The following is a 22,240-nucleotide window of genomic DNA, read 5'->3' as shown; positions in this document are numbered from 1 at the left end:
GGAAGAATGCATTCTGGAATTCATAGTTTCTGCAGCAGGATTTTGACAAAGAGTTTCATCGAAAGCTGATGTTACGGCCAATCTTCGATGTGTAACATATCAACTTATCATACCTTTAACTTTATGAAAATGGACTTTTGAATTAAAATGTAAAAAATTGGCGTCTTGCCCCACATGCAGGGTAAACGGCCCTATCTTACCCAATTACACATATCATAAGTATAAAGACAACTTGATCATTCCTTTTATATCAATGTATTCCCTCCTTTTATCACAATTTTTATTTGCACTAAAACATGAATGTAAGAGAATAGGTTCCTTCTTGTGTAAAAATGGAACCAAAAATTTATTTTTTCTAATAATAATATGAACTGTGTACTAGAATAAAAAATAAATTTGACAACATAAAATTAGAAATAATTTATCTTTCCATTTATAAAGACAATTAATGTCTCCTTTTGTTAAAAACATCCATAATAACATAAACATAATGGTGGACTACTCAGTCAAGACTTTGAACAACTGCTGGCTGAAGAACAGAAGGGTACAAGAGGTAAGAATTACTCGAAAAAATAAATAAATAGGGATGTCACAGGTACCGTGGAAATACACGCTTAAAATCAAATTCTACCGTTGACTTGAAAGTATGTCCAATTTAATGGAATTGGCCGAGAAGTTGAAAGAGCCTTTTTGTAAAATGGCAATCAAACATGTCTTTGTTTGGATATGAGCTACAATAACCTCTTAAACTTATCTTGATATTGCTTGGAATCCAATAAAATGACAATTATCATTCAAATGTCATTCCTTTCTATAAGAATTCATATATCATTTTTGAACCTAGAAAGCTGCATCAGATGACTCCATCGTTAAATCGTGTCATGGATTTCTTCTGGTAATGAATAAGGTTATCTGCAATTGCTCTTAAATCTACCTGATACATCTTGACTGGTATACAAACCTCAGTCTTTGTGATGGTAAAGAAATTTCAGTAGCTCTTATTTCCATGCATATCTTCCACATTCTGTTTTGATTTTCTTAATGGATATTACCAGGTTGTAGTAAATGCATCTAATTACTGAAGAAATACTACTTAGAAGATATGAATCAGACAGGTTAATGACACTACCATATGTAACAGCAAGTTTTTTTTTTTCCTTCTCATGATAAAATTATCTTAAATTTAGTATATTTGATCTTCTGGTGACGACGTTTCACTTATTGCCCAAATTTCCCGAGCAGACAGTGTAGCCATATCAACAGGTTTCTATCCGTGTGTCCTTTATTTTGTACGTACAAGGCATGCACTGTTCGGCATCCAGAGGAAACGTCGTTGACATCACTGGCTGAAATGAGAAAGTTCCACATTTTTTCAGATTACATTTTCATTGAGTTTTGGGTCTATGTAGGAAAGCATCCAGTGCTAAATGATGTCTTGAAGGAAATTAAGGACAGTTTTATATTCCTAAACAGTTCTACTACCAAACTTTTAGCTTTATTAGCTGATTTCCTCTGAAGTACAGACGTTCATTCTGATTATTTACTTTCATATTGAGGGTCTGTGTTCTTATAAACAACGAATTTGGTTAAAATGAGTCAGAATAATTTTTGGTCAAAATCCTTTGAAAATATTTCAACACTTCAAGATCAAGAAATATACTTCCACCAAAGTAGATGTGAATAAAAAATATCAATAATGCTTGTGAATTTCAGACTGCTTCACGTCACACTTAAAAGCAGAGTTACAAGGAACAAAACTGACTACTTTTTTGACAAAAACTAGTACTACTCAGGTTCAAACCAACACATATTTGCTTGTTGAAGAAATAAAGGATTTATTGGTGAATTTATCAATCTTTTTCACTATTTTCCGGAAATTTATTGCCTTCCATATTCATTCAAGAAGACTGGGTCTTCATTTGAGGTGAAAAACTTAGAAGACTCATGAGCTTTTACGCAAGCCTTATGATTAGGGCAGATATTCCAGCAACAAAATGGACAGTCCTGAACACTTGACTTTCCGAGTTATAATTCTGTGAAGAATGTGAAATGTCACTTCTTTCTCGAGAACAGTGTAACGTGACGAAAATATCCACTTATAAAATATCTACGATTAAAAATGCTCCATATTTCCGTCGATTAGTCCTTTGCATACAGGAAGGTTACGGCATTATAAAAGGCACTGTATTTTAATCTTACTTAGTGTTTAAGCTGAAGTTTTACTGACATGACTTGTTAATCAAACAAATGAAAGTCTCTGTTCCTGCTTCACATAATATACAAGCTGCTTCGGACCTCTTTTACAGCGTAATAATTATATACCAAATACTGGAAAAATTTATAAAGCAAACATATAACATGCTTTTAAAAAACAATCAGTTTCGGTTTCACAAACGGCAATAGAGCTTAGGAAACATTTGAAAAATTTTGAATCATTACTTACTGAAGGGGGTGAAAAGGATTCAGTCTGCTACGGGCGTATCGCTGTGAACGGGTCACTTCCCTATGCTGAAGAGGCAAAACACTTGATTAACTACTGTTACGTTTAATAACTTCAGAAAGTTACTATACATTCATCATTTTTCATACATATGAACAGCGCAGATTGTATGTGTGTTATAGGTCTTCCACTCCTCCTTCCGCCTAAAACTCCTGGATTATACCCACATTTCACCAGACTATCATCGACCACTCTTTCCACAAGACCAGACCATCTCAGAATACCCTAATCTGTTTACCCTTCTATATAGCTCAACAATTCTCGTCATTCCTGTGTTTTTGTCATGTTGCATTATGTCACAAGCAGTTTGTCTCAACAATTTCAAAATTTCTCTTTTCACTAGCATTTAACATCCAGATTTCACCCCAATACCTTTCTTGTTTTACCTGTTTTGTAACGCCTCTTCTCTCATCCAGCTATCTTTCATAATATTTACACCTAAATTTTTTCATTATTCCTCAGACTGTACCAGTATTCATTGCCGTGTCTCCCTGGTTTCAATTTAATCTTAAAACTTTCTCTTGCTCACATTTACTATGAACTTCCTCCTCTTGTAAACACTTCCAGACTCATTTACCAGTTGCTGCAGTTTCTCTTCACTATCCTCAATCAGCAATGTATTAAATGCAAACATCAACCATTCCACACTCCATTCACAACTCATTTTCTTATTCCACAACTTTGTCCATTCTCTAACTTCTCACATCGCTGTCTATAAAGATATTGAGCAACTACAGAGACAATAACACACCCTTGTCTCTGACCCATTTTTACACCGAACCAGTCACTCTTCCGTCTACATATTCTAACACTCTTCAGGAAAACTTTTATTCACCCTCAATACCTTATCTTTTATGCCAAAGTCTGGAGTTCTTACACTCGTGTAGGCCCCAAGATAGGACGAAAGAGAAATGTTAAGTGTAGGATTAACAGCACTGATTTTTTTACACACACACACACATATATATATATATATATATATATATATATATATATATATATATATAATATATATTATATATATATATAATATATAATATATATATATATATATATATATATATATATATATATATATATATTATATCACATATAAGGAGCCTCATGGCACCAGTTGGTTACAGCAGCAGCTTCGACTTCAGAGGTCTGTGGCAGGTTTGCCGACTGATCAGGAGAGGCGGACACTTTGCTATCCGTGTAGACACCCTGGATTATGTAATGTAATCAACGGATAGGTTTGTTAAAAAAAGCAAATGGGTGTTACAGATTAAATACACACAAAAACAAAGCCCACTCCAACATCTAAAAACATAACAAACATCACACGTCTCGGAACTCTCGGCCTACCCGCGCAACAACAACTCGCTGCTGGGAGAAGAGTTAGGTCTGTATGATACATGTAACATACGCTACCGGGGTCTAAGCGATGTCAGGCAGGGCAGCCGATCGAGACTACGGTCTACCCCAAAGCCAAATCAAAAGTCCTTCAAAGAAGGCATCGTGCTTACACCCATACAAAAATGGGAAAAAAGCACGTTAAAAGATGAAGAAGAAGATATAGTATATCACATATATACATTTATACATACAAATATATTATATAATATATGTGTGTGTGTGGTTTAAGTGTGTATACATAATTATATACAAACATCTTGAGTGATCACTTACGTGAACTTGTCACAGCACTTGAGATTGGGAGGGGTACCGCACCAGTTGTCACAAGCTAAAAGTATATAAAAAAATGCTTTTTAATACATGAGCCTTTGCCTATAATGTAAATCAAGTAAATCTATACGATGTACTATAAAATTTAGGCTAAAGGCCAAGCGCTGGCACCTATGAGGTTATTCAGCGCTGAAAGGGAAATTGAGAGTAAAAAGCTTTTAAAGGTGTAACAGGAGGAAAACCTCGCATTTGCACTATACAACAATTTTCAGGAAGAAATTGTGAACGAAACTGCAATAAAAGGAATGAAAGGGGCTACATCTATGGGCCGAAGGGACTGCAAAGAACCTTAAGTGATGCCTACAGTGCACCACTTGTGGTGCTCTGACGGGCAGTAAAGCTACAGACACAAACCCTCTGACTACAGTATTCGGAATCTTTTTCGGCCATAATACATTTGTCTTTAATCTTTAAATTAATGCTGCTACTATTATTCAACATATGTACTTCTTAACAAGCGGCAATCCTAACTGCCATTAACTTGCTAAAAAAAAAAAACTCCAAAAATGGAATATTTGTATAAGGAATGGAAAATATGTTGAAAAAGAACAGTATGTACATACGTTAGTATAAATAATTAAAGTTGCATTGTTAATTTTATATAATATATTCCATGCATTCATCTGTTCCAAAAGAAAATAAAAAATTAGCTGAACGAACTTCCTTAAAATACAGATGTCCGTGTAAAAAGAAAAATCGGAATTGGAAAGCAAAGCACAGAGCATAACAAATTAATATAGATAAATAGACCATCACAATAAATATTACTTGAATAAAGTAGCCAAGAAATGATTCAAGAAATTGAATGCACATGGAGACTGTCGTGACAAGTGAGATCATTTTAGCCCACTGTTTAAAATTGGCTATTCTTTCATTTACTCGACGTTCTACGTCACAATGGTAATTTGCAAGCCACAAATCTATACTCGAATTAAACCTTGCAAAAATGATCACTTTTCCTTTCGATTTACACTGCTTGGTTTACATAACCGCTTCTCATTTCAAATAACAAAGGCTGAGATAGATGCCACACGCTTCAGTTATTTTTATATTTAGATCAAGCAATCGGCCTACTCGAGCAATTTATGCTTACCCTGCTGGCAGCACCACTGCCCAGGTTTTACGCCACACCACTTGATGCATGCCATTCGAGCTGTGCGATGCTGGACTTGGGTGGACGACACCACGGAACACACAATCATTGCCAGTATCAGAAAGCGACAGCTAACCTGTTTATGAAAATTCAAGGTTGAACGTTTAATTTTCTTCCACTTTGTGACTGTCATGTTAGTTTACTGTATATGCACGACAATGGCTTCAAAATAAGTCTTGTACTACAAGCCTAAGAGATGGAATTAAATAACAAATTATTCCATTACCATTTTGGATGACCAAGAGAGGAGAGTAGAAGAAGATTCTGCAGTCAGTCGAAATCAGCCAGGTACCGAGAGCCCAGACGCTTCTCCGAAGACTTGTCGTGGTCTCCTCGATCTGCGTTTTATATAGGCCGAACCCGATCTCCTAACCGACGTCACCCATTCACTTACTCTTTGAGGAATTATTTCATTTACTGATAAAATTTATCGTAGAGTTGCTCCATGGGTACGCATTTGCTCTACCACTAAATGTATAATCCTATTAAAAAAATTATTGGCACTTTGAAAAGGTGTGCTTTTGGAGAATAAAAAATAAACATTGGCAACTGCACCGTCAACTGACTCTTCCTAAACAACGCTCTCGCTGCTCTATTATACTTGGCACGATGCAATTCCAAAATCAACGTACATTACTTAAAATAGTGCAGCAACACTCGAGGTTGCGAACATACTGATAAAAACAAACACTTCCACGCAGTGACCTGCAAACTTTATTATGTCTATTTAATACTAAATATAAATGTGAAACCAAAATGGCTTATTCGAACGACAGTAACAATGAAACCGCGAAAAACTGCTTGTGAAAAAAAATAAATCCTAGATATTGCACCCAATGAATAACACTACATAAACATAAGTACCCCACAAATTCTTGTACTATTATATATGGAAATACTTTAGCAACCAAACCCATCCTAAAAGGATATTTGCTGTCGTAGAAATGCATTGTTGCATGTTTGTGCATAAGCGATTGTGTCCATATTGCTGAGTCATTAGCTAGTTTATCCATCACTTGAAGAACAGTGCAAACACGGAATTAGCAATTGTCGTTATTTCACCATTAGCATCTGTTTACTATCCTTGTATGTCAAAAGGGTAAATATCAGCGAATATTTGCAAGCCCTCCTGTTTCCCGGTTGAGTACGGAAGAGCCGTTTGAAATGGTGGTGATAGATTGTTTGTCATTACCTGTGTGTAAGAGTGGGAATGTGGGACTGGTTTATGTGGATGATCACCTAAGCAAGTTCACTTATGCAATACCATAAACTCCCTAGGGAATTTGAACCATTATTCTATCAAAGATATGTAGATATCTGACACAATTTTAATCTTCAGAGAAGTCGAACATACCCACAGATTCCTTGAATATTTAAATGCACAACATCCAAAAATGAAATTCACATGTGAAATTGAAAATAACTCCACACTTGACACCACCATTCCTAGAGAAAACAACACTTTTTCTACTTCAGTTCACAGAAAGTCCACACATACTGGTCCAGGTCTTAATTTTTAGGCTTTTCACCTCTTCTCTACAAAATAAGTAGCGTAAAGACTTTTCAACCGAGCATACAATATCAGTTCCAGCTTCATCAGATTTGATCAGGAGACTCAGTAGAACTACGTTTGTTCTAATTCATTTACAATCACTTTGTTTCAAAAAGTTCTTAGATCCTTTCTCAATAAGATCATCCGACAAGTCCCAAATTTTAATATATCAACGGAACAGTAGATATATAAAACTTCCATACTTGGGAACCCTTAGCTTTGAAATACGAAAGAACCTTCGCAACATAGTAAGAAATGCCTACCCACAAATATAGTTTGTTTGCTCTTACCTAAGCAAGCAGGAACCACTGCCTGTTGGCTATGTTCATGTGTTATTTATCAGTTTGATTGTCCCGACTGTAATACCGGGTATATTGGTAGCTGCAATTGTTGGTAACGCAGAATTTCTGAGCACGTGGGGAGGAGCATCAGAACAGGGTTTCCACAAGCAAAACCATCACACTCAGCTATTAGAGAGCGCTCCCAGCAGCAAGACCACAGTTTCTCTCAACAAGACTTCAAAATCCTGTATAAACTAATAGACAAACTGAACCTTCTCATTACAGAATCTCTTTGCATTAGGAGAATGAAACGAGAACTAATTGGTAATGTACTACCTATTCAGCTGTTCATTAAATATCATCGTACCTACTTCCAATTTTTCAGGTGTTTTAGATGTTGTCTATTTTCATCTTCCTTTTCTTTATATTGGTGACGACTGTCAATCTATTACAACTAGCTAACTGCTTGTTTTGGATGAACATGTCTATTTTTTTTTTTCGTTTAGTGCATTCTGTTACTGTAAATATTTGATACTTGTCATACCTCATGCCTCTTATGTGCTATTACCTTTGTATATCTAATATATCTGTGTATGAAAATTAAAATTGTTTAGGTTTTATATTATTATGATTGATCATTATTTCAAAAATTTTCACGTCTCAACCTGATGATGGGGGCAGAACATACCCGAAAGTTGCTAATAAGAATAAAGATAGTGATATGGAATTCAGCACTGGCGTTCTTGTTCCTGAATATGCATATATATACTGTATATATATATATATATATATATATATATATATATATATATATATATATATATATATATATATATATATATATATATATACATATACTGTAATATATATATATATATATATATATATAATATATATATATATATATATATACGAGTATATATACTGTATATATATAATATATATATATGTGTGTGTGTGTGTGTATGTGTGATAGACACTTACACACATATATACAGAGAAAGATAGATAGCGTGAATACACTGCAATTCTTTTTTCCTCGGTCAAATCGTCGGCGTTTTCCTTGAATGCAGCCTCGGGCGAAATACAAGGATGACGCAAGATGATACACGATTACCTCGGAGCCAGGTATAGAGAATTTAGACGTTGGTTCAGAGAACAAAACCGACGTTAACCGGATTTTACAATAATAAGGAGGCACGCAGCGAGTGCTGGTTTTTCCTTATGTAATTGTTTTTATATAATGTTAATTTTCATGCGCAACGAATTGCCTTCATTTATTTGGTAAATAAACTAGCCTACACGAGTATGTAGTTTTTTCGTTTTGCTTATTTGCGTGATGAATTATATTCCTCTTTTTTTAATTATCAGTATGTTTAATTCAGCTGAAATGTTTTGAAGCTGTGGTAAATACAGAGATAGCAGACGGATGCTAATGGTGAAATAACGACAATTGCTAATTCTGTGTTTGCACTGTTCTTCATGTTATGGATAGACTAGCCAATAACTCAGAAAAATATGGCCACAACCGCTTATGCACAAACGTGCAACAAAGCATCTCTATGACTGCAAATATCCTTTTATGGGTGTGGTTGCCAGAGTAGTTTGCATATATAATAGTGCAAGAGTTTGTGGAGAATTTGTGTTTATGTAGTGGTGTTATTCAGTTGATACAATATCTGGGAGTTAATTTTTTTGCAAGCTTTTTTTTTTACGGCGTTATTATTGCTGACGTTTGAATAAGCCATTTTTGTTTCACATGTGTTTATATTGAAAATCACGTAAACATGAGGAAGTTTCCAAGTTACGGCATGAACCTTTTTTTCCGTCAGTATGCTCTTAGTCCTCGAGTGTTTGTCCACCATTTTCGATAATTTACGTTGACTTCGGAATTGCATTGGAGAGCCAAAGGAGTAGCGAGAGCGTTATCTCGGAGGAGTCAGTTCACGGTGCAGTTGCCAATGTTTATTTTTTATTATCCAAAAGCACACCTTTTCAAAGTGCCAATAATTTCTTGAATAGGATTATGGCTTTAATGATGTGGCAGATGCGTTTTCAGGAGGCGATTCTACAATAAATTTTATAAGTAAATGAAACATTCTCAATTAGTAAGTTAGTGACGGCAACCGCGCTGAGAAACGGGTGAATTCAGCTACGAGATCGGGTTCGGCCTATATAGGACGCAGATCGAGGACCACCAGGACAAGTCTTTGGAGAAGCGTCTTGGCTCTCGTTACCTCGTTGATTCCGACTGATTGCAGAATCTTCTTCTACTCTCCTTTCGCTTGGAACATCCAGAATGGTAATGGATTAATTTGTTATTTAATTCCATCACTTAGGCTTGCAGTACGAGACATATTTTGAAACCAGAATCCTGCAGATAGACAAAGTCACACAAGTGAAGGAATTTGAAAGTTTATCCTTGAATTTTCCTAAACAGGCTAGCTGTCGCCTTTTGATACTGGCAATGATTGTGTGTTCCGTGATGTCTTCCACCCAACTCGAACACCGCACAGCTCGAGGGGCATGCGTCAGGTGGTGCGGTATACCACCTAGGCGGTGGTGCTGCCAACCGGGTAAGTATAAATCGCTTAAGTAGGCTGGTTTCTTGATGAAAATATAGAAATAACTGAAGCGTGTGGCATCTATCTTAGCCTTCGTATTTTTGAAGTGGTAAACGGTTATGTAAACCAAGCAAAGTGTAAATCGAAAGGAAAAGTGATAGTCTTTGCAAGGTTTTATTCAACTATAGATTTGTGGCTTGCCAATTACCATTGTGATGTAGAATGTTGAGTAAATTAAAGAATAGCCAATTTTAAACTGGGTTAAAATGGCCTCACTTGTCACGACAGTCTCCAGTTGCATTCAATTTCTTGAATAATTTCTTGGCTACTTTATTCAAGTGATATTTTTTATTGTGATGGTTTGTTTATCTATATTTATTTGTTATACTCTGTGCTTTGCTTTCCAATTCCGATTTTTCTTTTTACACAGACATTTGTATTTTAAGGAAGTTCGTCCAGCTAATTTTTAATTTTCTTTGGGAATAGAACAATGCATGGAATATATTGTATAAAATTAACGATGTAACTTTATTTATACTAGTGTATGTACATATTGCTCTTTTTCAACATATTTTCCTTTCCTTATACAAATATTCCATTTTTGGAGGCCTTTTTTTTTAGCACGTTAATGGCAGTTTGGAGTGCCGCTTGCTAGTTGGACAATAGTACCAGGATTAATTTAAAGATTAAAACCAAATGTCTTTTGGCCGAAAGAGATTCCGAATACCGTCTGTAGCCTTACTGCCCGTTGGCGAGTAGATCCGTCAGAGCACCACAAGTGGTGCACTGTAGGCATTACTCAGGGTTCTCTGCAGCATCCCTTCAGCCCATAGATGTAGCCCCTTTCATTCCTTTTACTGTAGCTTCGTTCATATTCTCCTTCTTCCGTTTTACTTTCCACCTTCTCCTGAAAGTTGTTGTATATAAAATGCCACTGCGAGGTTTTCCTTCTGTTACACATTTAAAAGCTTTTTGCTCTCAATTTACCTTTCAGCGCGTGGCCTTTAGTCTAAATTTTATATTCCATTCGCATAACGTTACTTGCTTTACATTATATGCAAAGGCTAATGTATTGAAAAAATATTTATTTTTTTTTTATACTTCCAGCTTGTAACAATTGGTGCGGTACCCCTCCCAATCTCAAGTGCTGTGACATCACGTAAGTGATCACTCAAGACGTTTGTGTATATGTATAGACACTTAAACCACACACACACACACATATATGTATATATACATATATATATATATATATATATATATATATATATATATATATATATCTATATATATATATATATATATATATATATGTGTGTGTGTGTGTGTGTATGTATATGTGTAGTATGTAAAAACAGCAGTGCTGTTAATCCTACACTCAACATTTCTCTTTTCTCCTATCTCGGGGCTTACGTGAGAGGCAGAACTCCAGACTTTGGTATAAAAGATAAGGTACTGAGGGTCATTAAAAGTTTTTTTTCTGAAGAGTGTGTCCGAATATGTGGACGGGAGAGTGACTGGTTCGGTGTAGAAATGGATCTTAGACAAGGGTGTGTTATTATCTCTGTAGTAGCTCAGTATCTTTATAGATAGTGATACAAGAAGTTAGAGAATGGACAAAGTTGTGGAATAAGAAAATGAGTTGTGAATGGAGTGTGGAATGGATGGTGTTTGCACTTAATACAGTGCTGATTGAGGATAGTGAAGAGAAACCTCAGCAGCTGGTAAATGAGTCTGGAAGTGTTTACAAGAAGTTGATAGTAAATGTGAGCAAGAGTAAAGTTTTAAGATTAAATTGAAACCAGGGAGACAAAGCAATGACCACTGATATAGTTTGAGGAAGAATGGAGGAATTTAGGTTTAAATAGGACGAAAGATAGCAGGATGAGAGAAGAGATGATTTACAAAATAGGTAAAACAAGAAAGGTATTGGAGTGAAATTTGGGTGTTAATTGCTAATAAAAGCAAAAATGTTTAAGTTATTGAGACAAACTGCTTGTGCCGTACACAGCATGACAAAAAAAAAAATTGAAACGATGAGAAATGTTGAGATAAACTGAATGGTAAAAAGGTCAGGGTATTTTGAGAGTGTCTGGTCATTTGGAAAGAGTGGTCAATGCTAGTCCGGGAAATGTGGGTATAATTCAGAAGTTTTAGGAGGAAGGAGGAGTGGAGACCTATGTACATACATACAATCTGCACTTGTTAGTACATTCGTATCGAAGAGAATAAATATATAGTGGCTTTAAGATACTATTTCACTTAACAGTAGCTAATCGGTTTTTTCCTTTTCAGCATTGGGAAGTGACCCGTCGACAGCCATACGGCCGTAGCAGACTGAAGCCTTTTGGACTCCTTCAGTAAGTATGCAGGATTTTTAAAATGTCTAGATCTAGTACCGTTTGTAGACACTAAAACTCTTTAAATTTGTAAGTGATATTATATATTTACTTTGTAATTTTTTCAGTATTTGGTATATCATTGTGAAGTTATAAAATACATTCACAGCGGCTGATGCTTGTCTGTCATAAAAAGTAGGAACAGAAACCTTCAGATGTTTGACCAACAAGCCATGTCAGTTAAATTTTGAGATCAGGATAGAGCACATTTTACAGTGCCGTAACTTTCCTATGTGCACAGGACTGATCGACAGAAATATGGAACATTTTCGCCTCTAGATATTTTATAAGTGGATATTTTCGGCATGATGCATAGATCTCCGAAAAGATGTTTTTAATTCTTCACAGATGCTTCACAGAGGCATAGTCAAGTGGTTAGGACTGTCCATTTTGTTGCTGGAACAGCTGCAGCTGCCAGAATCATAAGGCTCGTGTTGACGTTCAAGAGTCTCTGAGGATTTTAACCTTAATTGAAGACCTAAGAATTCATGAGTGGATATGCTTGACCATACATTTCCGTAAAATAGAGAGAAAAAGACTGATAAATTCATCAATAAATTCTTTATTTCTTCATAAAGCTAATGTATGATGACATGAACCCGTGAACAGAAAGTAATTTTTGTCAGAAGAGTAGACATATGAATCAAATTGCACTTTTTATAGCTCTACTTTTAAGTGTGACGTGATGCAATCATCAATTCACAAACATTATTGATATTTGTTTGATCACTCCTGATTCGTTTGAATTACATTTCATTGATCTTGATCGTGTTAAGGTACTGTATTTTCTAAGGATTTTAACCAAAACTGATTTCGAACTCAGTGAAATTCGTTGTTCATAAGACTACAGACCCTCAGTATTTAAGTAAATAAACAATTACAATGAACGTTGGCAAATCAGAAGGCATCATTCGCTAAAACTCAAAGTTAGTATTTAGAGCTATTCAGAGACACAAAATGTCTGTACTTTCCTTCAAGATTTCATTTAGGTACTGGATGCTTTCCTACATAGGACCAAACTCAATGGAAATGTAATCTGAAAAAATGTGAAACTTGGCCATTTCAGCACGTGATGTCGGCGACGTTTCCTCTGGCTGCCAAACACTGCGTGAATTATACGCGTATACAATAAAGGACATACGGACAGCAAATCTGCTGATATGGCTACATCGTCTGCTCGGGAAATTTGGGCAATAATTTGAAACGTCGTCATCAGAAGATCAGTTATATTAGATATAAGATAATTTTAACGTGAGAAGGAAAAAAATTGCTGTTACATAAGATAGTGTCATTAACCTGTTTGATTCTTATCTTCTAAGTGATATTTCTCCAGTAATAAGATGCATTTGCTACAACCTGGTAATCTCCATGAAGAAAATCAAAACATAATGTGGAAGATATACATGGAAGTAAGAGTTATGGAGATTTGTTTACCATCACAAAGATTCTGTTGCAAAAGAGCTTTTTATGCCAATCAATCAAGATGTATCAGGCGGATGTGAGAGCGATTGCAGATAATCTTATTCATTACCAAAAGAAATCCATGACACGTTTACCGATGGAGTTATCCGATGCAGCTTTCTGATATTAGAAAGTAACTTAATGAATCCTGATAGAGAGGAGTGGTATTTTGATGAGACTTGTCAGGTTTTTGGATTCCAGGAAATATCAAGTTAAAGAGGTTATTGTAGCTCACATCCAAGCAGGAACATGTTTGATAATCATTTTGCTAAACGTTCCTTTCAACAAGTGGCTAATTCCATTAAAATTGTCCCTACCTTTGATTTACTTTCAAGTCGAGATTAAAAAATAATTTAAAATGTGCATTTCCACGTTACCAGTGATATCCCTGTATGTTTTTTTTTCGAGGAATTCTTACCTCTCCTGCAACCCTCTGTTCTTCAGCCAGCAGTTGTTCGAAGTCGTGATTGGGTAGTCCGCCATTCTTGCCATTTTCTTCCAGCCATCTTGCTTTTCTCTCTTCACGCTCCATTTTCTCTTTGTAGAGAGCTTTCACCTGTCAGGTTCACTATAAATTTGTGATACATTCAGTAACCGAATTTCACGGAAAAATGAGGGAGAATTTAAATTGATATTCAGTTTGACATTCTCATAGCCCGAAGGTTTTGTTCACAATGACGTGAAGAAAATTTTCTTCTTATTGAGAGAATGCGGCTGTTGTAGATAGAGAAGGAAAGGAAAAGTTTCTGCAAATATAAGTAAATAAATAAAACCAAATCGCTCTTATTCTGATGGAGCTAAACCCACCCATTACAAAGAAAAAGTCTATTCCATTTTAATAAAAACAAAAAAACTTCCTTGTAAACGAAAAGTCACGTTTCCGTTTTTGGGGGGAATAAGGGAAGAATTTGTGCCCTAATGGCTACATTGGCCCCGTTTCACGGGAACCTGCCCTAATACCACACATACAACCACCTCACCTTTTCTAACGTCAAATCACCTTCCCTTTGGGACCACTGACAGTCCTGAGCACTCTGCCAGAAGGTTCGCTGATGATTTGTTCACGTTTTCGTCCGGGATGTGAAGACCTTGGAAGCGTTCCACTTGGGGACCGAAAACCTCACGCTCTATGTCCCACTTCCCTCCTCTTCCTCTTCCTCTTCCTCTTCATTGACGTCATTTTCGTTCTTCATTTTGCCTTCTATCTGGTGCATAAAAAACGAAAGTGAGCAGAAACTATGTATGGAACATTAGATAGTGATAACATACTGAACATTCTAATTCAAGAATGAAATTACAAACAGAAAGAAAGAAATTCATTTTTGAGGAGGAAACTCATCAGGGGCAAGGAGTGGCTTCGATATTATGTACACGCTACTTCAGGAGTACAAGCCCGTGCTGGCATAAAGCCATTTCAGTTTCCAATTTCAGTTCTGTAGCCTGTTGTTTGGGTAACGCCAGGAAGACCACACCAGGTCTGTTATTATCTTTAGCACTTTACTACATTTCAGGTTGATTTACCTTAAGCTAAATCAACCAACACCTTCAGTCACGAGCAGCAGCTTGTTTACTATGTACGTATAGTTACGTAAGGTAGAAGGTAAGCGTAGTATAAAGGTGCAATGTGTTTCCACATTTTTGTGTGATAGTCTACGGGTGATAAATTCCACTTGTAGATTTTGCGTCATCCAACCAGGGGCTGTATATCTCATCATTAGCCCCTGTATAAATATGCAAAATGAAAGTACTTTTGCCTAACCTGGACGGCACGTGAGGCCCCTAGGGTCGGACTTGCCGCCTCAAACTTCCATTTTGTTCATCTGTACAGAGAACAGTAAGGGTAGCCCGATGTGACGACATATGATTGTATTAATCATAAGGGACGACATAATGAATATAATAAATCAATCTATAAAAATAAAACTGCGACTTCACAAGAGTATTTTGAAAATATTATTAATAAGTTAGATTAAAAGATCGATTATTGACAAGCTATACCTGTAGTAAAATGAGGGTCTTGCTTTTATCTGGCCGGATCAGGGTTGTGACACTTCAAAACTAATTCAGCGATACTACATATTCAAACTCAGTAGCCTGACGGCACTGTCCGGTCATTAATTATACCAATATCATCACCTAACGGGCAGAGAGTGTGCTAAGTGCCGACGGACTTTCAAATTGTCCTTCGGTCTGTGTGAAAATCGCTCTCATAAGATAAAGAATTATTTATTCTCGGATTTGTTATCCCGTGATGGTCATCCAAGAAAAATGATAGTAACAAGCATGTCGTAAAAACTTAAATGATTTTTTCCTCTCTTTACTCAAGAAGCACTTTGAGGAAATTTCTTAGTTTCTGTGTTGTTTTCGATTGCTCAGATCCGATATTGTTATCTTCGCAAAAGCGTAGTTTGTGGTTTTGAAAACAGAGATAGGGGCTATCGAAAGATACAGTCCGTTATTACTCAGCTATTTAATAGATAATGATTTATTGTCTTATTTTCAACATATTATATTTTAAAAATTAGTTAATTATTAAATATAATAATTTCATATTCATCCCATTACAGAGTAGACCGAGATAAGATATAAACTGCTGAAATATGGCTCCCAGTAGTCAGACATCCGTCATCAGATGATGTCAGACCAGTTAATTAAAAGGAGACCTGTGTAGGTCAAATGGTAGCGCCCTGGCCTTTCATTTGAGAGACTGGGGTTTGGTCCCGATGTGAAGCAGAAATGTATGTATATATATACACATATATATATATACATATATGTATGTGTGTGTATATAGTATTTATTAGCTACAATGCCCTCTTAACTTCTCGATTTCCTCACATTCTTGAAACACTTGTCACTGCTAAGCGTAGATCCAAATGAACAAATAAATCAAGGCCATGAAGAGAATAATTGACAGTGGTACGACACCTACGAATTCGGACGAGAGGATTTCCTTACGTGTCTACTAGCCCCGAACCTAGTCGGAACCCTTGCAATGCAGACTAGCATGGCCAACCGTACAGAGATGTGGGAGTTGACCAGCGTAGTTTGCAAATATAAATGAACCGAAGGGACATATCAAGCCCTCAGCAATGGCGATTGCAAGCTCACTGCAACCAAGGGGTAATATTTCAACACTGTGTAGACCACCATGACCATAAGTAAGTATATCTTAGTTTTACCAGACCACTGAGCTGAGTAACAGCTCTCCTAGGGCTGGGCCGAAGGATAAGATTTATTTTGCGTGGCTAAGAACCAATTGGTTACTGCAGCAACGGGACCTACAGCTTATTATGGGAATCCGGAACCATTATAGAGAGAAATGAATTTCTATCACCAGAAATAAATTCCTCTAATTCTTCATTGTCGGGCCGAGATCAACTCGGGCCTGGCGGTGCAGCCCACAACTCTGACTGACGTCCAATGAGGAACTACCATGACCATAAGCCTACACTATAAGAATTATTAGAAAGCACAGAGATTGTGCATAGAGAAGCCCAGTTCCACAGATTGCAAATGGCAGTAGCTGTTAGTATAAATCAACAACGGCACGCGCTAAATATACAGAGGGCAACACTGACTTCATCCTCCCTTCTTCAAGGAACCACGGGACATCCGTGAGAATCCAAAGAGAAACATGAGCGACAGGACACCCCGGGACACGTATACTGACAACAAAGCAAACCAAGACAATCGGCCAGAGGCGGGAATCACTCCCTTGGCTGAAAGCTGCAGCATAGGAAGCATCCTAAGGCGCACCAGAAATGCCTGTGCTGCCACCCAGACAGCCAACGAGAGAGTGAGACTTGCCAACCAATAGAAATTCATTACCCCAATGACATCATGTAGGAAATTCAAATGTCCACAGGCAGTAATAAAAGGCTTGTATGTCGATTTATAATCCTTTCCTGATGACGCCGCCGAGAGAGGTGGAGAAACGATCTGTCGTTTAAATAAAGGAGAAGTAAACGGAAAGAATCTTGAATAATGTGTATCAAATAACATCTTTTCATGCGGGGAATCATTCTATAAAAAAAAAAAAAAAAAAAAATTCGGGTGCCGTATGGGCAGCCCTTCAAGTAATGTTTTAGCCAGTCTGTACATGGAATATTTTGAAACTGTAATAATAAATGCAGTAAAACCTAAAGACATGCTATGGACGAGATATGTAGATGATATCTTAACATTTTGGGATAATAAGGGGAGCAATTTCAATGAATTTCTTTCAAAGTTAAATGCAGTAGTGCCTAGTATCAAATTTAAAGTTGAATGGGAAACAGACAACAAAATTCCTTTTCTTGACGTTTTAATAATTAGAGACACGACGGAATACAAATTTACCATATACAGAAAACCAACTTTCTCTGTCATACATCCATTTTTATAGCTATCATGACATGTCTATCAAGGTTGACGTAGCCAGCGATTTATTCTTAACAGCCTTGCGAATTTGCTCCCTGGATTTCCTGGAAAAGGAAACTGAATTAATCTGTAAGTAGCTATCATCTCTAAAATACCCTGACCATACAATTGAAAAAGCTATTCACAAAGCAAACACTATTTTCTACCGTCCTCCCCATAACAAGACCAGAGAGACGCCCAGCAACAAAATCAAAATCCCACACCTGGACAGGATTAAGAAGTTGACACAGACGCATGGAAACTCTAACCCTTTTGCTTTTACCTTCCAAATACCTTAGCCAAATCCCTGATTAACGTCCAACAAAAGCCAGTCCCCAAAAGACACAGGAGTCTACGTAATCCCTTGCCTCGATTGTGACCAATCTTATATCAGCTTTACAGGCAAATCACTCCCCCAGAGATTAATGCAACATAAACATTCAGTTAGGTACGGACAGCAGAGCTGAGCTGTTTTTAACCACATAAATAACCATAATCACAGAATAAACTGGAATATGTCTCATATAATTTATAGCTGCAATTGTCGGTTCAAAAGCCAGATGGTGGAATCAGCTTTGATTAAACAAATAACACCGTGAATCTTTCAAGAGGTGCGTGGGATTCTGATATTATAGACAAAATCTTCCTCCAACCAGCGATTAAGAAGATTAAAGAGAATTTGTCAACTGGAATGACGTAGCGGCTGACCAATGGACCCTCTGATATAATACGCTTTTCTGTCTTTTTCTCATTCACTATTTGCCTGAGGAGAGAGACATTTTGGTCTCTGAAATAACCTTATTTTCCACATTTTTTGCGTTTGTATGGGCTCCTTATATTATACACACACACACACACACACACACATATATATATATATATATATATATATATATATATATATATATATATATATATGAAATTTTTATCACAATCCGTGATTTATATAATCAATCATAGGCTAAATGTCCTTAATATCAGAAATTACGCTACCTCGGGTATATCTCCGTTGGAGAATTGTCATGAAGGGGAATTTATATAAGTGATAAATGAATTGGAATCGTGGGGACACGAACCCATGACAAAAGCCTATTCAGTGACTCCAGTTGACGTAAAACCACTGAGCCATCACGATTCCAGATTCATTTATCACTTATATAAAATTCCCTTCATGACAATTCAACGGAGATATACTGAAGTAAAGTGGAATTTCAATATTAGCGACATTTGTAGTTTCATGATTATATATATATATATATATATAGTATATATATATATATATATATATATATATATATATATATATATATAAATATATATATATATGTATGTATATAGACATACATACACACACACACATATATATATACATATGTATATATATATATGTGTATATATACATACATACAGTATACATATAGGTAAGTAGAGAGATAACGCGGTTCTTTTCTTGCTAAGATTGTTGGCGTTTTCCTTGAATGCAGCTTCGGGCAAAATACAAGGATGACCCAAGATGATATACGATTTACTCGGAGCTAGGTCTAGAGAATTTCAACTTTGATTCAGAGAAAATAAAACCAACGTTAACCGGTTTTTATAATAATAAGGCAGCTCGCAGCAAGTGCTAGATTTTTGTTATGTACTTGTTTTTATATAATGTTGATTTTCACGCCCAATAAACTGCCTTTATTTTATTAGGTGTCATGTAGACAGAAAGATGTTTCCAAGTTACTGCATGGAACTGTTTGTTTTTAATTGCTAGGTTCGTAGCCTTGAGTATTTGTGCAATATTTTAGGTAATTTACGTTAATTTTGAATTGCATTGGACGAAGTTAAACGAGTAGTGAGAGTCTGGGAGGAGTCAGCTCGAAATCAGTTGCCAGTGTTTATTATTTATTAGTATCCAAAAGCACACCTTTTCCAAAGTGCCAGTAATTTCTTGAACAGGATTATACCTTTAGTTATGTAACAAATGCGTTTGCCTGAAGCAGTTGTACGATAGATTTTAACGAGAAATTAAATCATTCTCAATCAGTAAGTGAACGGTCACCGCGCTAAGAAATGTGTGACATCGCTTATGAGATTGGGTTCGGCCTATATACAACGCAGATCGAGGAGATCAGGACAAATCCTGTGAGAGGCGTCTTGGTTGTCGGTTGGTCGTTGATTCCGACTAATTGCAGAATCTGCTTCTACTCTCCTTGCGCTTGGAACATCCAAAATGGTAATGGATTAATTTAGAATTTAATTACGTTTCTTAGACTTGTAGTACAAGACTTGTTTTAACAAATGCCTGGCAGATAAACTAACACTGCCGGTCGTAAAGGTGAAGGAAATTGAAAGTTAAACCTTGAATATTCATAAACAGGTTAGCTGTCGACTTCTGATACTGGCAATGATTGTGTGTTCCGTGATGTCTTCCACCCAAGTCTACCATCGGACAGCTCGAGGGGCATGTGTTAACTGGTGTGGCAAACCTCCTAACCGGTGGTGCTGCACTTCGGTGGGTCGTAAGTATGATTCTGCCGTAGTTCCTGATATCTAATTACTGTTGTTGGGCGATAAAGTCTTTGCAAGGTGTAATTCCGCTACAGATTTGTGGCTTCAAAATTAGCATTATTATGTAGAATGTCGAGGAAATGAAGGATTAGCGAATGTTGAACAATAGTTTAACAAGGTTACACTTGTCACGACAGACTTCATGTGCATTCACTTTCTCGAGTCATTTCTTGGCTACTGTAATTAAGGATATATCGATTTTGATGGTTTGCTTATTTGTATTTATTGCTTATGCTCTTTACTTTGCTCACCATTGCCGATTTACATTTGTATTTTAAGGAAGTTCGCTTAGCCCGTTTTAATTCTGTTTGAGAATATACGAAGGCATGGGATAGATTGTGTACCGTGTACTTCCGGCAATAACTTAATTCGTGTATGTAAATATATATATATATATGCATATTGCTCTCTTTCTACAAATGACCTTTGTTTTTCTTATATGAACAATCCATTTTTGGAAGGCTATTTAGCAAGGTAATGGCATTTTCGATTGCCGCTTATCAATAAGTGCTTATGTTGGCTAATAATAGTAAAATTAACTTAAGGATTAAAATAAATTGATTTTACCCTACTTTTCTGGTCATAAGAGATTCTGAACACTGTAGTCAGTGGGTTTGTGTCTGTAGCGTTACTTTACATAATACGCAAAGAATAATGTTTTGAAATAATAATTTTTACTTTCAGTTTGTGTCCGTTATTGTGGTAGCTCTCCTATCTTTATTGTGTGACGGCCCGTAAGTGATCTTTCAAGATGTTTGTGTATATGTATATATATATATATATATATATATATATATATATATATATATATATATATATATATATATATATATATATGTGTGTGTGTGTAGATATAAAACATATGTGTAGATTATATATATATATATATATATATATATATATATATATATATATATATATATATATATATATATTATATATATATATATATATATATATATATATTATATATATATATATATATATATATATATATATATATATATATATATATATATATATATATATATATTTACTAACAGGACTTCATTGAAACTGATGGTATCTAGCCGAGTTATTTATTCAAAATGGTAATTTAATAGAAAAAAAATAACTCCGCTAGTTTCAATGAGGTCTTGTTAGTAATTGTATTAATGCACAGAACAATTGTGTTAGTGATAAAGTTAGCACACACACACACACACACACACACATATATATATATATATATATATATATATATATATATATATATATATATATATATATATATATATAGTAAATATAAAATCTACTCATGTTTGTACATACTTCTCGAAAAGGAAGAATGTCGAGTGACTTCAAGAAGTTATTTAACTTGACAGAAGCTAATCAGTGTTTTGCCTCTTCAGCACTGGGGGCATAGGGAAGTGACCCGTTGACAGCCATACGCCCGTAGCAGACTGAAGCCTTTTGACCTCCGTCAGTAAGTAAAGAGTTAAGATTTTTAAAATGTCTGCGAAGATTCGCTACGCCTTGTAGACACCAAAACTCATTCATTTTGGAAAGTATGTCATATGTGTAACGAGGACAAATTAACACCTTTTTGAAGGTGTACGTAACGTGCTCCAACGATCTTTATTCTGAAACGGAGGCGTATGAA

The 22,240-nt window shown here is 35.9% G+C and overlaps 3 long non-coding RNA genes across 3 annotated transcripts; 2 read left to right on the top strand and 1 right to left on the bottom strand.

Annotated features, from left to right (window-relative positions):
* Nucleotides 1-1,133: 1,133 nt before the first annotated feature.
* Nucleotides 1,134-7,238, bottom strand: LOC136836698 (uncharacterized). The gene is made up of 6 exons (XR_010852445.1): nt 7,224-7,238; nt 5,608-5,776; nt 5,322-5,457; nt 4,172-4,226; nt 2,444-2,508; nt 1,134-1,346 (listed from the first exon to the last, which is right to left on the bottom strand). It is a non-coding gene; the product is annotated as an uncharacterized lncRNA (long non-coding RNA).
* A 2,127-nt stretch (nt 7,239-9,365) lies between these two features.
* LOC136836393 (uncharacterized) lies at nt 9,366-13,458 on the top strand. Its single transcript, XR_010852386.1, has 5 exons — nt 9,366-9,516; nt 9,655-9,790; nt 10,886-10,937; nt 12,074-12,138; nt 13,244-13,458. It is a non-coding gene; the product is annotated as an uncharacterized lncRNA (long non-coding RNA).
* Nucleotides 13,459-19,864: 6,406 nt separating this feature from the next.
* LOC136836392 (uncharacterized) lies at nt 19,865-21,332 on the top strand. The gene is made up of 3 exons (XR_010852385.1): nt 19,865-20,263; nt 20,408-20,549; nt 21,283-21,332. It is a non-coding gene; the product is annotated as an uncharacterized lncRNA (long non-coding RNA).
* The last annotated feature ends 908 nt before the right edge of the window (nt 21,333-22,240 follow it).

The sequence above is a fragment of the Macrobrachium rosenbergii genome, chromosome 56 (genome assembly GCF_040412425.1).
Source record: "Macrobrachium rosenbergii isolate ZJJX-2024 chromosome 56, ASM4041242v1, whole genome shotgun sequence".
Taxonomy (NCBI): Eukaryota; Metazoa; Arthropoda; class Malacostraca; order Decapoda; family Palaemonidae; genus Macrobrachium; species Macrobrachium rosenbergii.
This window is presented reverse-complemented; position numbering and strand designations above follow the sequence as displayed.